This window comes from Mus musculus, chromosome 2 (genome assembly GCF_000001635.26).
Source record: "Mus musculus strain C57BL/6J chromosome 2, GRCm38.p6 C57BL/6J".
Taxonomy (NCBI): domain Eukaryota; kingdom Metazoa; phylum Chordata; class Mammalia; order Rodentia; family Muridae; genus Mus; species Mus musculus.
In genome coordinates, this window is record NC_000068.7 from 75,645,249 (window position 1) to 75,658,946 (window position 13,698).

The 13,698-nt window shown below is 41.9% G+C and overlaps 1 long non-coding RNA gene across 2 annotated transcripts; it reads right to left on the minus strand.

The window, feature by feature from the left end:
- Window positions 1-2,716: 2,716 nt before the first annotated feature.
- On the minus strand, window positions 2,717-13,689 carry Gm39859 (predicted gene, 39859). 2 transcript variants are annotated; one of them, NR_166143.1, is made up of 3 exons: window positions 13,542-13,689; window positions 12,971-13,060; window positions 2,717-6,026 (listed from the first exon to the last, which is right to left on the minus strand). It is a non-coding gene; the product is annotated as a predicted gene, 39859 (long non-coding RNA). The 2 variants fall into 2 exon arrangements; NR_166130.1 differs by having other exon boundaries at window positions 12,971-13,689.
- Window positions 13,690-13,698: the final 9 nt, after the last annotated feature.

Consider the following 13,698-nt stretch of genomic DNA (forward strand, 5'->3'; position numbering starts at 1 on the left):
CAGAAACTGCCAGGCCCTACAGGCAAATCAGCTCGAGGTTGGGGATACCATGAGGCCAGTCTCTGCGAAGTCCCCACAAGCAAAGGTCAGTGGAAACCAGCAAAGTGTCGCAAGGTGAACCCAGGCAAGCACGCGCTCTGCCTGTGGAGTTACGTTTACCTTCTTTCTAAATATGCGCCCTCTGAAGCATCTGCTCCAGCAAAACAGGACATGCCTTTTTACAAGGCAGCTCCCGAAAACCACCGCGTGTCTGTCTGCTCCAGCTAAACATACCCTCACATGTCTGCATCAGCAAAACATCCTCCCACAAGCCGGCTTCCAGAAGAGCATCACAGGACAACTCTGAGTCTCCAAAGAAAACAGAAATTTCCTCTTCAGGCCACGGATCTGCATAGGGAGTCCCAGGCCAGCCAGGGCTATATAGTGATGCCCTTTAAAAGAAATATTTTTCGGTCGGGCAATGGTGGCACATGCCTTTAATCCCAGCACTCGGGAGGCAGAGGCAGGCAAATTTCTAAGTTCGAGGCCAGCCTGGTCTACAGAGTGAGTTCCAGAACAGCCAGGGCTATACAGAGAAACCCTGTCTCAGGGGGGGAAAAAAAAAGAATTGTTTTTCTTCTCAACAGAACCCTATGGAAAGAGATGACTGGGAGATAATCCCAACTTCTTTTTAAACTGTACAATACCTGCTTTGTTTACATGGAGGCTGGAGTAGAGAATCTGGGAAGATTTAACCCATCTTTCAACCTCATTTCTTAGGGAGAAGCCTCAGAAAGAATTCATTCCTCCAGCACAAATGATATCATATATTGCTTTCATTACAAAAGGATGCTATTTTGCTCATCCCTGAGAAATGGTCTCTAGTGAGGAAATAGCTAGTGGCTTATTTTATACTCAACTCACACATCTAATTAGATGAGTAAAACACAATTAACATTTACATTTCACACGACTTGGGAAGAAAAACGTCTTGGTAAAATCTAGTTTGAGGTCTACAGGAGAAAAAAATAGTGCCTCCTGTCTGACTTAGAGCCTGCCATCCCCAGTTTCCTGCATCAGGATAGAATGTAGGTGCCTGAGGAACGCGTTTCTTTTATAATATGTAGGAGAGGTCAATTCGTTCTTTTGCTTTTATGATATTTGGTGTTAATTTCTCCCAAATAGTTGCTACAAGCTCTTTGCCAATCCTCACTGATTAACCATAATGACAAACTACTATTAGTATAAGGTACTACAATTTCTGCCAGGTCTGTTTCCAACAATTGATGTAATCTTATTCTATCTTTTTTATGATTAAGTCAGAAACTTTTTCTATGTAAGTCTGTAATTTTTTACTTTGTGTGCTAAGAAAATCCAGTCCATAAAACTATCTTCCTTTCTCATCATGAGCACAGTAGGAGAATGAGTTGAAGGCAAAATAACCAAAATACAGTCAAGTTTTGGGATCTATTCAATGCACATATACATCTCACAGTCTCTGTACTACCAGAGCTAACTCTCTCTGCTTCAGCTGTTGACCAACTTGGACTGTTTAAGTCTCAATCTCGTAATGTTTGAAACAAATTATCTAACTCTTAAGAGATTAATTGAATGGTAGGACATAGTCAATTAATACCTCCCATTAATCTTTGAAAATCATTAAGAGTCTGCAACTGATCTCTTCTGATCTGTACCTTTTGTGGTTGAATTTTTTCTTGACTTATTTTATTTTATTTATTATTATTATTATTATTATTTATTTTTTTTTTTGGTTTTTCGAGACAGGCTTTCTCTGTGTAGCCCTGGCTGTCCGGAACTCACTTTGTAGACCAGGCTAGCCTCGAACTCAGAAATCCACCTGCCTCTGCCTCCCAAGTGCTGGGATTAAAGGCGTGTGCCACCACTGCCCGGGGACTTATTTTATAACCCAAGGAGTTAATAGAATCTCCTTTCTGTAGCTTTTCAGTAGCAATATAACCCCCCAGAATGGCTAATTTCTTTGTGTTTCCTTAAACATTTTCTCTCTAAAGTATCTGCATCAGAACCGGCCAACAAAATACCACCAGTGTAACAATAGTGGATTGAGGATATTGCCTACGAATTATTTCTAGCAGTTATTGCATAAAATATTGACATGAAGTTAGACTAGTTAACATTCCCTGTGGAAGAACTTTTCACTGATATCCTTTTACAGGTCAAGCATTATTTCAAGTAGGTACTATGAAAGCAAACCTTTACCTATCTTGCTCATGAATGAGAATAGTTTTTTTTTTTTTTTTTTTTGGTTTTTCGAGACAGGGTTTCTCTGTATAGCCCTGGCTGTCCTGGAACTCACTTTGTAGACCAGGCTGACCTCGAACTCAGATATCCACCTGCCTCTGCCTCCCGAGTGCTGGGATTAAAGGCGTGCGCCACCACGCCCGGCTGAGAATAGTTTTTTTAAAAAAGCAGTTTTTAACATCAATTCTTATCATAGACCATGCCTTAGGTAATAAAGAAGATAAAGGAACTCCAGGCTGTAATGGACCCATTGATCAAATTACTTTTTGTTGTTGTTTTTTGAGACAGGTTTTCTCTGTATAGCCCTGGCTGTCCTGGAACTCACTTTGTAGACCAGGCTGGTCTCAGAAATCTGCCTGCCTCTGCCTCCCGAGTGCTGGGATTAAAGGTGTGCACCACCACGCCCAGCTGGTCAAATTACTCTTTTCGCTGATCTTAAATCTATTAACATCCTTCATTTTCCCAATTCATATTTATTTATTTATTTATTTATTATATGTAAGTACACTGTAGCTGTCCTCAGACACTCCAGAAGAGGGAGTCAGATCTCGTTACGGATGGTTGTGAGCCACCATGTGGTTGCTGGGATTTGAACTCCTGACCTTCGGAAGAGCAGTCGGGTACTCTTACCCACTGAGCCATCTCACCAGCCCACATTTTTTTTAATAAAAAATACAGGGAAATTCCATGGGCTGGTAGACTCATTTATATGTTGAAGTTACTCAAGTGCCTGTAATTTTCTTCTTAGTCAAAGGCCACTGATGTACCTGCACAGGGTTATCAGTCAACCATTTTAAGGGTAGGGCTGTTGATACTTTGTCAATAGACCCCCCTTATAAATTTGGAAACTCAATCCCTGTTCTTTCCTGTGTTGGGACAATTGGCACAGGCTAGGGTTGGTTTTCATGACATACAGCAATACCTTTTCCAGGAACATCTACCATTTCACCCCTTATTTCACCATGGGCTGTGTCTGGGATTACAGGGATGGTAATCTGAGCACCCACTCAGAAAGATCCCTTTCCCCTAAATTTATGGGTTTGATGGCCATGTAGGCTTTAACAAATATGTTTGGCCTTTCAGTCTCACATTTAAGCCATTGTACATTTTGTTTTATCTGAGATAAATTTCTAATATCTAGAAACTGTGCATTTACTTTTGAAGTGGCCATTTTGAATCCCAGGATTTTTGTGAAATGTGTTATGTCAGTTCCTGTACCCACCAAACCTTCTATTTCTACACCATTTACTTGCAATTTTAATTTTGGCCTCTGATGATTAACTACCGTTTGTCAAAACACACATTTTCCAGTACTTGCAAACACTCCTGTTCTTTCTCATGGAGAAGGTTTGCCTTTGATGTAGGGAAACAATAGCAGCTGAGCAACCCTCTCACCTGGGTTCAGTCACATCTCTCTTTGTACATAGGCCAGAATTTAACTTCTCCTTTGAAATCTTCATCTGTAATTCCTGAATACACAATGAATCCTTAGGAAGTCAACCCACTCCTTCCCAGGATCATCCCTGTTGTCCCTGAGGGTGAAGGACCATAAACCCCAGTAGTAATTTTATAACAATGAACTTTTGGGGACAGTGTAAGATGTTTATCTATAGCCAAGTCTAGAGCAGCACTGTCTGCAGTAGCATGCATTAGACTTGTGATACTTAGTTGAGGATTTTCTGCTTGTTATTTCTTGGCTGACAAGAGGCAAAAACTTGTACTTTTTGCTGTGGGGGTCTCTAGTTAGGCCCCCAATGCTGTTTCCTGATGGTAAGAAATTGCCTTAGATATCTCTCTCAGACCTATCCTTATTGGTCTAATGGCAACCCTGCCACATCACCTGCACACCCCTGGAAGCCTAAGCCTTCTTTCTGTTTTATATTTAGAAAACCCATTGGCCTTAGAGATGCCTTGTTCACAATTTTGTTGCAAATGACCAAATTTTCCACAATTAAAGCACCAAGCATTTTGAGGTCTGAGATCTTAGCAGCTTGGTCATAGTCTCTTTGCAAAGACCGTATTTCCTACAATTGAAGCACTGGATATTTTGATATCAGACCTCTAGCTATAGCTGGACCTATGATATTAGTATGGTTCATGTTAGAACCAGTATCGGCCATATCCCTTATATACGTGTCCATAGGTACTGCTCTTGACTTTGATGGTTTTTACACTGATATACAAATTTTTATATGCCAAGATCTCTATCAACATCTGCCTTGCATCAGGTCTGATATAGCTTTGTTCACAACTCAGCCAGTCTTTCAAACTTTTTTGAAACAAACAAACAACAAATACAGAAAATCCCTTGTGGGTGCAAAGCAGAAAATATCCCAATAGTAGAAGCCTCAGTACATTTTTTGCTGGCATCTTCTCCTACCTTTTTCTCTACCGCACTTGAAATCAAATTTCCCACTCTGCCTAGCCCCATGTCTGGGCAGCACTTGTAGCTCTTTTATGCTACATTGTAGGTTCTTTGTTCTTCCGCCCTTTTTCACCCCTTTTCTTCCACCTTTTCAGCCTCCTAACTCTAGATAAGAAAGAAAAAAAAACGATAGAGAGGAAAGGAAAGAGATCCCTGAATAAAGTATGAGGTGGAAAAGGGGTGACATTATTGTTAGACTAGTTCCTGCTGATTGGGGACAAGCTCCTTAGGGAAAGTTTGATCTTCAATGTCAGGATAGCTAATTTCTTCATCTCCTTGTTTCTTCTTCGCACATGACTACTTAACAAACTGTAACCAACAGCAACCCACACCAACCAACCACCAACCATGCTTCTCAGGGCATTAACATTTATATACCCTCTGAAAACTCCCCAGAATTCCAATTTCAGAAAGTATCTATAGCTGGTAAAATCATGCATGCGCCTGCTGGAGCAGGAAGCAAACATAGTCAGGCGCTGTGAATACCTGAAGCAGGCCTACATCCCATACCTGGGATTAAGAATGAAAACATATTAGTATAATATTTATGTGATTTTTTTTTAAAGAAAACAAAATCCCAAAATTGTCACTACAACCTATAAACAGGAAGACCAGAGGGAAAGGCTTAAGAACACCAGTACTTGAGGCCTCCAGATGGGGAAGTGGCAGCATTGTTGTGCCTGTTAAACTATAGCAACTGCACACTGAAAACTCTCCTGCCAAACTGCTAGTAAGAGAAGTAATCCAGACTGGAGAGATGGCTCAGAGGTTAAGAGCACCGACTGCTCTTTCAGAGGTCCTGAGTTCAATTCCCAGCAACCACATGGTGGCTCACAAGCATCTGTAATGAGACCTGATGCCCTCTTCTATGGTGTGTCTGAAGATAGCTAGTCATACAAATAAAATAAATAAATTTAAAAAATAAAGAAGTAGTAATCCAGGGCCAGCAAGATAGATGAGATAAAAGAGCTTGCTATGTAAGCATAAGGGCCTGAGTTCTATTCCTGGAATCCAGGAATAAAACTAAAAGGAGAGAACTGACTCTACCAAGCTGTCCTCTCACCCCCCACCCCCACTGTGGTATGTATTCAGGCACTCCTATATGCACATTACACACACACACACACACACACACACGCTATAGCTTAAAAAGATAAAAAGGGCTTGGAGAGATGGTTCAACATCTAAGAGTACTGGCTGCTCTTCCAGGGAACCCAGGTTTGATTCCCAGCACACACATGGTGGCTCACAACTGTAACTCCAGTTCCAGGAGATCCAATGCCCCCTTCTGGCTTCTGTAGGCACCAGGCATGGACATGGCACATGCAATGTGGGCAAACACCTAAACAGATGCAATAAAATAAAAACAAATTAAAATTTTAAAAATCTTTTCAAAAAATTAAAGTGAACAAAAAGTAAAAGAGGAATTCAATATTATACCTTACCTTTTTTTCTGGACTTAAGACCTCACCATGTATTCCAGCCTGGCCTTAGACTCTAGCTATTACCTCCTTACTACTACAGATGGGTAGCACCATACCTAGAAACTTACGTTTCTTAATGGTATTTTCTGCAAGTCTATTGGGTCAGTTTGGGCTGTCATTTAGGAAAAGAGAAGCTTCTGCTTGGTGGCCATCACTGTTCTCCTGCACAAAGGCCCAGGGATGTCTCTAGAGCGTTCCAGTGTGGCAGGGTCAAGACCTCAGGAGTTGCTTACTGAGTGAACCAGTTCATCTCCTGCTCTCTCAGATTCTAACTTGACCTCAAATTCGCTCTTAATCTTTTATTAGCTATATGATTATAAACAATTATTTAGCCTCTCTAACTCACAATAACTTTCTATCTTCCAAGGAAATAATAAACCTACCAATGACCAACAAGATGATTAATTTAGGCAATGTACATAAACACTTTTAACTAGGGGTAGGGTCACCTCCACCTTTTAAATAGAATTGGAAATAAGAAACCACAGTGTTCCTACATTGTTATCTTTGTTGCTTAGATAATTCAAACTCACAACACAGGAAACAGTACAGAGTCTAATGCTGGAACTGGTTGACAGCCAGGAAGGGAAGATGGCTGCTTTAGCTGCACTGAGAACCACTCAACCCCAGACAATCAAGTTCTCGAAAGGACAAGAAAAAGATTTAATTTTAGTTATATTTTCAAAATACATTTCACTATATATAGAAATTTGGCCTTTTAACGGTTTTTAGAAACAGTCTTTGTTCCACACAGTTAGGAATACCTTAATGTCATTCTCCTTCACTCTACGATCACATTAAAAAATGTCTCGGAAAGAATGTGATATTCTTGGCACCTAGAAATAGCCTGCTTGCTGTCCTTTCCATCGCTGTGCTAAACAGTTCCTTTCACTCATGAAAGGTATGTGGTCATAAAAATATGTCCAAGACTGACTGACGTGTTTGTCTGTTTGTCACAGAATTTACATTAAGGATTTCAAGACATATTTTGTGTGTGGGGAGTGGTTTTGGGTTGGTTTGTATTGTGGGGGTTAAGGAGGCCTACTTGAGGTTTACTAATAAAGACATGGAGAAATCTGTAGAGTGTAAGGCTGTTGGTCTCTTTGCTGTGGCAGTCCTTCAGTTAGACAGGTAAACTTACGCCAACTTCCCTGCCAGTGTGTCCCACCATGTAGCTCTCTCTCTTTACGTCCTGGCTCTGTCCCTGTTCATGCTTTAATGAGCAACAAATTCCATAACAGCCCCTAATCAGATGTGTGCCAAGCTGGAAGGCCCCTGGCTTGTTTGCTTGCCTCTATAAATGCTTGCTTGAAACTGGGCTCGGGGCTTCCCCCTCCCATCCTGCTGTTTCAGTGATGACAATAAGGCTCCAGCTCGAACTCGAATAAAGACCCTAGTGCAATTGGATTGGAATCGACTCCTTGGTGGTCTTTTGGGGCTCAAGGAATGAGCACAACAAAACAAACGGAAAAACCCAAGATCCCTAGGGAGTAAGTAACATGCTCAATTTCATAGACATTTATTAAAATAATCAAATGTCAAGAATGAGAAAAATTTTAATAACCACGTTAGATTTTTGTCTCTGGTTTAGGTTTTTTGTTTTGTTTTGTTTTTGGGGGGTTGAGGAGGTTTCAAGACAGGATTTCTCTGTGTAGCTCTGGCTGTCCTGGAATTCACTTTGTAGACCAGGCTGGCCTCGAACTCAGAAATCTGCCTGCCTCTGCCTCCCAGGTCCTGGGGTTAAAGGGATGTGCCACCACTGCCTGGCCTGGTTTAGTTTTATAGGACAAGGGTCTCCTACATCCCAGGTTGGCCCAGAACTAGCCATGTAAGGAGAATAACTTTGAACTTCTGACCCTCCTGTATCCACCTCTTCAGGTGATATCACAAGCACCACACCTGGTTTTATATAGTCCTGGAGATGACTCAGGGCTTTGAGCCTGGGAGGCAAGTGTTCTATCAACTGAGAGCCAGGCCCTGTTTCTTCCATTCATGTGACCTATCTGCTAGAATTTTAAGGGCTGTATGGATTTGGAAGCCCCATGACAAGATGCAAAGCCCACCTCCATGCAAAGCCCAGGGAATGATGACTCTGAGTACACACTTCCCTTGCTAGCTTCTATTTTCTCTTCTTCAAAACTAGGGGACCCCCATTCCAGTCACAAAATACTCTCATTGCTTTTTAAAAGGTTTGATTCTTCTGAAAATTTTAAATATTTCAAAAGGTTTTTCACTTTATTTATTGTTTGAGACAAAGTCTTAATACAGAGTCTGGGCAAGCCTAGGTCCTGCTTATGTAGGCTAGGCTGGCCACAGACTCCCCAGAGATCTACCTGTCTCTGTTTTGTAAACCAGGTTCCTAGGATTTATGTACTCAGGGCTGGGGCTGTCTGTAAGGCAGCACAGCTGGATGGATAAAGCTTCTGATGAGCTCGACTCCATGAAATGCTGAGTGTTTGTCAGACTACATAATGGCAGTTTCTATTCCTTTGTAGTAGCCAATGCCTTTTAACCATTTTTTTTTTTTTTTTTTTTTTTTTTGGTGCTTGCAGATAGTAGACAAGCACTCTACCACTGACCTACAGCCACATTGTAATGGCATTTAAATTGTTTATTGTCAGTGCAAATAAATTCTGAAAGCTAGAGTTCTGATACAAATTTAAGTTAAAATTTTGGGGGTAGGGTCTCAGGTAGCCCAGGCTGGCCTTCAATTTACTGTGTAGCCAGGAGTGATTTCCCTATCTTTGCCTCACAAATACTAGGATTACAGATGTGCTGATACTATGTATGGCTCAATGCAGAAATATTAATATAAAATTCCTACATGGTTTAAAATCCATTTGCAATATCATATGAAATGACATTACATTTGTCAATAAAAGGAAGAGTTGTTTGATTCTTTCGATAGAATTATAATTGTAAATTTGAATGGCTATGTAAAATGGTTTTAAATATTTTATTACCCACTTATGTGATCACAGTCCCTCAGCGATAATGAGTATTCAGAATATGAGGAATTCATCATTAAAAAGTCTGAATCAAAAACTGCATAAAGCCATTTCAACCATAAAACTCAATACTAAAATATAGTCACAGGATCAAGTTCAAAGTGATCATTAAAAAAAAAAATGGGAATTTTTATTTGAAAGTTTTATGCAAATTCCATGGGTAATAGCTTCCCTAATAATTTGCATCTTATTTTTTTAATCACAATTATATAAAGAAAATGTTATGGAAAATTTAAATCAGCCATCATTTAGATGGCTCCAAGTCTTTTGCTGCTTACTTTAGTTTGCTTTAAAAAAAAAAAAGATTTTGTAAGGTTCAGGGTCACCCTCAGTTACACAGTGAGTTCAAGACAGATTGGGCTGCATACAATCCTATCTTAAACTACTTTTGTTGTTAATTATTTTCTAGGTTAGGCTTGGTGGCACATACCCATAATCTCAGCACTCTAGAAGCACTGGGAGATAGAGCTTTCGGAGCTCTAGGCCTATTTGATCTACATAATGAATTTCAACAAGTCAGTGCTGCATAATGAGAGCCTGACTCAAAAAAAAATTTTTTTTTCTGTACCTTGTGAAATGAAAGAAGTTGAAAGAACCTTATATAAAGTCTATAGGCCATGCATCCCACCCTAGCACCCCTATCTCCTGGCTCTATACTCTACATACCCTCATTTCAAAGTTAGGGCTACAAGGATTGACAGAAGACAAAGTTTGACAAGGCCTGAGTGTGTGTTTATAGAATCAAGAGCTGGAGCAGCGCTATTTATGTCTAGGACATATTGGTCTCTAGAACTGAAGGTACTTTTAGGAAAAAAAGAAGAAAAGGCAGAAAAATAGCTGGGCATGGTAGCTCATCCAGAGCAGAGCTGTTTTTGTTGGGCCTCAGTGGGAGAAGATGTGCCTAGTCCAGCAGAGACTTGATGTGCCAGGGTGAGTTGGTACCCAGTGGGGGTGTCCCCCTTCTCAGAGAAGGGGAGACGTGGGGGGAGGACTATGTGGGGGAGACTGGGAGATGAGGAGGAGCTTTGATCAGAATGTAAAGTGAATAAATAAATAAAGGAGAAAAATACTGTCCTTCCTGTTAACTCAGAATGCTATTATGTCCATCAAAGTCACCTGGTAAGGAGGAACCCAAGTATAACACACAAAAACACAAAGTCTGCCTTTTCTATCAGGCAGAAATGAGAAACAACCAGACAGTGGCACTCATTAAAAAAAACAAACAAATGAACAAACAAGCAAAACAAAACAAAACAAAAAATGAAAACCTCATCCCTTAACAAAACCCCACAAATCTGACCTTTCCTATCAGGCAGAAACGAGAAACAACTAGAAGGCGTTTGTCACACACAAGAAAAGAAACTTATCCTTTCCTCCTTGTCAGGAAGAGACAAAAGTAATAAAACTGGTGTGGCGCCCTTGGCTCTCCGAGCCTACACCCACCCCAATTGGGTCTCTCGACTTCTCCTGGCCCTGCTTGGCCATGACCCCCTGATAAATCTACCTTAACTGCATCTTGGACACAGATACAAATTCAAGGCCTCTTTTCCAGAACAGATTTACAGATGTGGCTCCACTCAGAATTTACGAACAAAGAACCGCATAGACCACACTGTGTGAAACCATTTTTAACGTACAGACAGGAAAGAAACAGGAAGTTTATCATAGCACTACAAACACATTTATAGACAGACCTAGACTGGATTTGCCAACATCACTCTCTAGATCCATAGTCCTAAAAGCCATGAGGAACCTCAAGGCCTGTGCACCAAAATGTAGCACCAAGGAAGTATTCAAGAACCCCGAAAGACCAATCAGGTGCAGATCCAATGCAATCCCACCAGAGTCTTTATTCACAAACTCAAGCTTGGGGCTTAACACACTGCAGACCCACAGGACAGTTCTGGTGAAGAAAAGCCCCCAACACTCATTAAGGGAAGGTTTTATATAGAAAATGGCAAGCGAGCAGTGACTGTTTCTAGCCTGGCAAGCATCTAATTGGGCTGATACTGTGGCCTTTAGCAAAACTGGCTGGTGCTAGGAGCCAAACCATAAACTTAACTTCTGTTTTCTTTTTGTTTTTTTTTGTTTTTTTTTTTTTTTTTTTGAGACAGGGTTTCTCTGTGTAGCCCTGGCTGTCCTGGCACTCACTTTGTAGACCAGGCTGGCCTCGAACTCAGAAATCCGCCTGCCTCTGCCTCCGGAGTGCTGGGATTAAAGGCGTGCACCACCACGCCCGGCTTCTGTTTTCTTTTTAATTGGTGGTTATTAGGCAGGGGAGGGCTTGTAACCTGGAGGTGTAGACTTATTGGGGAATAACCTGGAGAGGCAGGTCTTGTTTGGGGGTAGCCTGGGAACTGGAACTAGGTACTGGCCTGTTAGTTTACTTGAGTTTAAACTTAGGTCAGGTTTTGTTTGTTTGTTTGTTTGTTTGAGACAGGGTTTCTCTGTATAACCCTGGCTGTCCTGGAACTCACTCTGTGAACCAGTCTGGCCTTGAACTCAGAAATCTACCTGCCTCTGCCTCTGCCTCCCAAGTGCTGAGATTAAAGGCGTGCGCCACCAGTGCCCAGCTAGGTCAGGTTTTCTAAGATGGAATCTAAACCCCAAAATTTGGTCTCTCAAAAACCATCTTGAAAAACCAAGGATCAAAAAAGATCGGTATCTGAGCATGGGCCAGAGAACAAACCAGCCAAAGATTGGTTATCGTTTCTGCTTCACTTCCTGCCCTCATTTCCTTCAATGACAACCATGACCTGGAAGTATAACATTTTCCCCTTTTGAGTTGGTTTTGGTCATGGCGTTTATTACCCAGCAACATAAAGCAAACTAGAATCAGGGTATCATGTAGCCCAGGGAGGCCTCATACCCCACTTTGTAGCTGTGAATGTCCTTGAGCCCTTTTGAGACAGGGTCTCTGTATCCTAGAGCTAGATGTAGGTCAGGCTGGCCTGGTACCCCCAGAGATCCTTCTGCATCTGCCTCCTGGTTGCTGTGATTAAAGTCCTGAGACACCACACTTGGCTGCTCTGAGTTTTTTCAATCTCCCACCTCCAATCCCTAAATGCTGTGGGTTTGAGGGATTAGGAGCTGTGTCACCTGCCCAGTTTGCAGAGATGAGGATCCAGGCCTAGGTCTCATGTCTGACTGCTGGGATTAAAGGTGTGTGCCACCATCTGAATCCATTTCTCATCTTTCACTGGGAGAGACAGATAAATTGCAAAGGAGTTTGCTATGCAGAATGTTAAAATATGCAATTTGTTGCAGGAAAAGAAGGCTTGTCAATTGTGCTTTTTTTCTTACCCTCAATAACTTTATTTAAATGAGATCTGCAGATTTTTTTTTTCTTTTGAGACAGGGTCTCACTCTATAGCACTGGCTCCCTGAAACTCCACATAGCCAGCTAGAGAGGCATGGGCCTCTGCCTTCAGAGTAGCCTAGAGGTGACACATACCACGACTAGCAAATCTGTAGACTTTTAATTTACAGTTGTTATTGTGAGAAGGCTAGGCTAAGTCCACGACAGGCTTCAAATTAGCAGCTAAGGAGACGAGGTCTAAAAACCCAGGCTTCAGGCAGCTAATTAGAAACTGCCCCACCACCTGGCCTGAAACAAGGACAATGGGTCAGCAGTTCCCAGCCAGCCCCCACGCCCCAGTAATGGAATGTCCTTCGAGATAGCATAAGACACAGCCTACCACCCCCCACCCCAGATTCCTCAGCCAGTTTCCAGGCACCATACCCTAGTATGGTTCTGGAATACCTAGAGACAGAGTAAGACAAAGCCCACCTACCCCAGGATTCCACTAAGGTGCTTTAAATTGGTCCTGCGGGCTCACTTCAGGCTCTATCTTGGTAACGGGAGACCCCAGCATGCTGGACTTCTACAGAATAAAAACAGTGTTTGCGTTTACATACTATTAGAATCCGGGGTATCATTCTTCGTTACAGTGGGTGTTTCGAGACTACCTAATCCTATGTTTGCTTTTATTTGATTAAAAACCCAAATCGTTCCAAATCCCTTTGCTAAGCAAATAAACGATTCGACTTATTTCGTTCATATACTGCACACTAAAACTCGAAACTGATGACCACTTTAAATAAGAAACAAATCTCTAGCCAACAGGTAGAGGGCCTATATGGCCAGAAGCCTTTTGGAAACGTTGGAAATCGTTCCATTCTCTCAATTCTATACCCAAGTGGCTCTGCTTCTTCCTCCCAGACTGTCTTAATTTGTAAATGTGCAAGCTGCTAAGGTGAAAACCGCAGTAACTCAGCCGCGTTTTGCGGTCCGTGAGACGTGCCCCGACTGCGACTTGCAGTGTGGGTCTCCCAGGAAGGCGGCGCAGTCACATTTTTCCAAACCTGGGCTCTCGACATTTAGAAAGCCGCGAGGGAGGCGAAGATGGTCAACTGGCTTTCTTACAACCTTAAGTCTCAAGTCAGAAAAGCGTGACTTTCCATTTGGCTCTGGAATGGAGGTGAACTCGGAAATGGAGACCCGCAGGCGCGCGGGGGAGGG